The sequence below is a fragment of the Engraulis encrasicolus genome, chromosome 8 (assembly GCF_034702125.1).
Source record: "Engraulis encrasicolus isolate BLACKSEA-1 chromosome 8, IST_EnEncr_1.0, whole genome shotgun sequence".
NCBI classification, from domain to species: Eukaryota; Metazoa; Chordata; class Actinopteri; order Clupeiformes; family Engraulidae; genus Engraulis; species Engraulis encrasicolus.
The window spans coordinates 1,498,044-1,503,417 of NC_085864.1; the positions used below are offsets into that span (position 1 = coordinate 1,498,044).

Consider the following 5,374-nt stretch of genomic DNA (forward strand, 5'->3'; position numbering starts at 1 on the left):
GTCAGCTTCCCTGCATGTAGGCCACATACATTGCTGAAAGAAGTGAACGAGACAGGAATGAAATGTGAATTTATTTCTGTTTACTTTTACACTATGAAGTGTGAACGGTCACCTCTCCCTCTCATATTCAGAGTGCATAAAACAGCACTCAACTGTGTGGTCTGTTGATAGCCTGTGTAGTACAGTAGATTAGACTCCATTTTTTGACAAAAAAGCTATGAAGTTTGGAATTGTGTTTGACCAGTCTCCAATGTGCATTTAACTAATAACTAAAAAATACGGAATTGGCATTAAATACAGACTGATACATACTATAAATACACTCACACATACACCCAAACAGTGTGCAATAATAAGATTAACATACTGATGGACAATAAATACACAAACACAGTGGACACACACACACGGCAGGAGTTTATTCATGTGGTTTTCTTCAGTGCGTTGAGGAGTCTGATGGCTTGTGGAAAGAAGCCGTTTCCCAGTGTGCTTTTGCAGCACCGCATGCTTGGCTAGCGCTTCCCTGATGGTAGTAGGGAGAACAGGTAGGGGTGATCTTATGAGCTTTTCTGCTGTCCTCACCACTCTCTGTACTGCCTTCTAGTCTTCAGATTGACGGCTGCCATGCCAGACAGAGAGGCTGCTGGTCAGGATGCTCTCAATGACACCCCTGTAGAAGGTGGTGAGTGCCGTTGTGGGGAGGTCAGCTCTTCTCTCATCCTTCGCAGGAAGTGTAGTAGTGTCTGTGCCTTTTGGTGGAGCCATGTGGTGCAGTTGACAGAGGAGGAGCGGCACAGTGGTTGGTGCTGGGTTGATCAGGTTCAGATCCGAAGTTGCTGGTGTCATCAGCCCTCCCTCTGAAAAACTGGCTCTGTGCCTGTCAAAAAAAGGCATGTTAATGTTATGAATGACAATTAAGACAAAAACAACCACCCCCTATCTACCTACAGAAGGACATGACATGAGCACGTGCATATGCTTGTGCACATGCCCCCCCACACACTGCTACTGTCTTAAAGTTTGGTGCACGTGCGTGCATGCATGCACGCCTATTCTCCCCCCTTTGCCTCAAGTCAAGTGTGCATTTTAGAGGTTGTCCTCACCTGCACATGTGTGAAGAGCAGGAAGATTGGAGGTTGAGGATGAAGAGGCAGGGCAGGAGGTTCTCCTTGTCTCCTTGTCTCCTGGTCCTGATGCTGATTGCCCATCACTATGCTGTGGCTCATCAAACCCATTACCGGCATATCAATGCTGAACAGGAACGACTGCTTCCATCTGCACGCATGCACACAAACACACACACACACACACACACACACACACGAGAGGGATACATAGAATACACTACATAAAAATCACACCCATCATTTTAATGCAGAACACCAGGCTGAAGAGATACACAGCTTCTGGCCTGTGCAGGGATCACTACAGTGCCAGTGTTTTGTATTATCCTCTATCCACATTTTTTGCAATAAATAAACACAGCACAGAAAGGAATTACTGTATGAAATACTTATTGGTCTAGTGCAGAACAAAACAGATTCAGTGTTTTACTCACCACTGTGTGCAAGTTTCTGTGTTCAGCTCAGGTGGAAGCCTCCATCACAACATGTTGGTACTGACATTAACCATCCTTCAGAAAACTGCCTCTCTGCCTGTCAGAAATAGCAAAATAATGTTAATACAACAAGGTAGTATCTTAAAGATATCCTTAACCAAAGACAGACAGACACACACTGCCACTGTCTTGGTTCTAGGACACACACACGCCCTTTAAGGGTCACATCACATGTAATGGCCGGGTTCTCACTCACTCACTCCTTTTCTCCTACTTTTGCCTCAGACAATGCAGTGAGTTTTTAAAAATTGGCCTTACCTGCACATGTGTGAAGGACAGGAAGGGAGGTTGAGGATGGAGCTGCCAGTCAGGAGGTCCAGAGCTGTCCTGGTCCATCACCATCATGTGGATCATCAACCCCAACCCCAACTTCTTATATCTGCGTGAACACATTCACAAACACACACACACACACACACACACACACACACACACACACACACACACACACACACACACACACACACACACACACACACACACACACACACACACAATAGGCGAGATACAGGTTATATGGCACATTAGGAGGCAGGGGTATTGTTGCACTCTAGATGTTTAGAAATAAGTAGGTGCGTGGACCCAAAAAGTAGAGTTCAATGTGGGAGTACACTAAATAAGACACTGAGGTCAAGTCACTGCTCTCTGATGGCAGCAACCTGAAACATCTGCTCTACTCAGCTCTGAGAAAAATAAAACAAAAAATCTGCTTGTTCTTGACCTTAGTGTCTTATTTAGTGTGTGAACCTGCTCCCACATTGAACTATATGGCACATTTAAAATCAGACCCAATGACAAGTCAAGTCAATGCAACGGACATGAACCGACCATTACATTTAAATAACAGACTAAACAGTCTTTGGATGATTGAAGAGGCAGGAGAGATGAGGGGCCTCGATCCAGTAGCATTTATTTACTTCCCAATCTGAAACAACAGACAGGGCGGACACAATGAGGCACACTGCAAGCAGATAATTTGGGGTCGAAGCAAACGGCTTTCCCCTTGCCAATCTTCCAGAAGTGAGAGAACACTACAGCAGCTAGACAAGCTACTGTTTACAGTGTAATAGAGAAACCAAGGCACTTAGATCGTATAGTTTACAAAGTTAAAACCAAAAGAAAACACATGTTTATCACCGAAAATACCACAGGGATCTCTTTCATACATTAACACATACCTGAAACAACAGACAGGGCGGACACAATGAGGCACACTGCAAGGGGTCGAAGCGAACGGCATTCCTGCGACACAATAGGCTCGTTAGCACCTGTTAACTTCATAACGATCGCGGACATTAATGGCGCTAATGTACATACTTTGAGCGAAAATTACAACGAAAATATCAACACAAACGTAACAGAATATCTTCCCATCAAAGATCAATAAAATAACAGAGAAATTAAAGTACAGAAACATCATTAAATAGTTTGTGACACGGAGGAAAAAAAACACAGCTTACCCCTTGCCAATCTTCCCGAAGTGAGGAAGAGTTCCGGGGTACCGTGCCACACCAATTAACGCCCCATCAGAAACAATAGGTAACGATAAACCCATCCCAAGTAGTAGCTACATTATAGCCCATATATTTTGAGAAGTTCACTAAGAGAAAATATAAAGGTTTATTTTTAGCACTACTACATCAAGTCGGTTTTATTTACAATTTCTTTACATGCACTGGTCAAGAATTGAAATTACGTTTAACACCAGGTTGAACAAATATGACACCTCCGACTTTCAGTGCTATTCTATACATCTTCGCTTCAAAGAAACACAACTGATAGCTCAGATGATGAAACAGACGTGCACAACGCAGCACAGGAAGAAACTACTGTATAGGCCTAAACACCTTTTGGCCCAGTACTTAATTTGTTTAAGGGTAAATACAGCATAATTTCGTGATGGCTCGTGGTACAACAAACTTTCAAAACATTTGCGTGTGGGGATGTCAAAACTATACGTTTATTCAAACGAGTAACAAACCACGAAACTGTTATTAATACGGAGATCATTTCGTGATCACTTTGTGGCAAACTATGATATTTTGCAAGCAAGCACACAATCCGATAATCATTCGAAAGAGCGTCAAAACGTTTATGAATGAACTTTTCGTAGTAGGCCTAGTTAACTTTTATTCTAGTCTGGCTAGCCCATAGTATCCTTCATCTCACCCTTGTCACGTTAACGTCTTACCTACGCTTTGTCTGCCCATAACTTATTACTGTACATTATGACAAATACACACACAACATCTGAAACAAACTTACGAAGGGCAGCCTGTTATCTTGCCTTGAAGCTAAAAATCATTAGCCAAAACCGCTAGTTGGTGGGCCGAGGTAAATGTTCGCCCTCCGACTGAAAGTCAACTCGTTAAGTAACCGTTATGTATATTCATGCATTTTATTCGAAATCTTACCGACAGTTGAGTGATCGCTGCAGCGAAATCCATCCAGTCGTTTTAATAAGTCCCGCGCGGCGCTTGTGTTGTCATTCGGCAGCATGTCACTGAGTGACTTCAGAAACTTGAACAACCAAAGGGGCGTTACTGTGAGGGCGGTCTAGTAAGGAGGAATGGGCGTAGCGGTATTAGCTGGACAAGACGCAGCTGGACCATATTGTATTTGGATGGTGTACTTTAAGTCTCACCAGTTTGTTGGAATACAAAAGTGCACTTAATGTCACCGTGAACTAACCAATGACTGTGACTAACACTAACTCCTAATTATTTGTTTTTACATACTCTGGGAAACTACAGATGTACGTATTTTGGAAACAAAAAAAGAAAGTGAGGCCATTTATTGTCCATTTGCATTCTTGCTTGTTTGGGTAATTGTCTGTTTGCACTTGTCTCCTAAAAAACAAGACATCTTTAGTGTGTGTACAGTATTTAGAGTTTTCTAATGCCTTAAAGTATCCACTGCATAATCGGGGGAAAATGTTGAATCAAGCTAAAAAGCTCACATAATTTTTTATGAACCTGAACATAATGGATGGGCAGCTAACTAAAATATCTGAAGGAGATATGTTTATTTAGGGAGGCTAACTGCATGTGAACCTCCTGACTTCAGAGGTGATACCATATGAGGAGGACTCGAGGTATGTTAAGGAGGAGGAGTACTCTTGGTCTGACACTTCTGGCCTAGTGTATATTGAAGGTAGCCACCTTTACAGACCCCACCTTCACTATGTCCCCTGAAAATATAACTTAATTGTATTGCAAATATGATTTCTGAGATTGCTTTACAAAACATATCATATTTCAGGTGAAACTGCATATCATTAAAATTATATTGGGGGCCAGATAAAATGGCCTCGCAGGTCGTAAATGACCCACAGGCCATAGGTTCCCCACCCATGCACTAGATGATGAACAATTTAAACTTCAGTGGTGGCCTTTTGTTCGAACAAATTGACTCCTTTGTGTTTTTGCTTGGGACCACAACTGACCCGATTAAATCGCGTCTGGAAGGAGCTATGCTATTCACACATCTTGTTGATTAAGTCACAGCCCTTGATCAAAAACAGAATCATGCTTAGTCATGTTACGGGTTACAGCACAAATGTTCATCATTACTCCCAGTGTAATGATTCCAGAATGTCATCAAGTTGGGAGAAGAGTTTAGTGGAAGAGTGGAGATGTTTGTTAAGCCTTGTGACAGCCAAATGGTGTTAAGGCAGATGGCATAATTAAAAATAAAACCGTGAGTGTCTGACACTAATCCACACACACACACACACACGCTCACGCACATGCACGC

The 5,374-nt window shown here is 42.6% G+C and overlaps 1 long non-coding RNA gene across 2 annotated transcripts; it reads right to left on the reverse strand.

The window, feature by feature from the left end:
- Window positions 1-1,188: 1,188 nt before the first annotated feature.
- Window positions 1,189-3,042, reverse strand: LOC134453449 (uncharacterized). Of its 2 annotated transcripts, XR_010035609.1 has the most exons (4): window positions 2,797-3,042; window positions 1,877-1,997; window positions 1,559-1,655; window positions 1,189-1,275 (listed from the first exon to the last, which is right to left on the reverse strand). It is a non-coding gene; the product is annotated as an uncharacterized LOC134453449 (long non-coding RNA). The 2 variants fall into 2 exon arrangements; XR_010035608.1 differs by lacking the exon at window positions 2,797-3,042 and having other exon boundaries at window positions 1,877-2,052.
- Window positions 3,043-5,374: the final 2,332 nt, after the last annotated feature.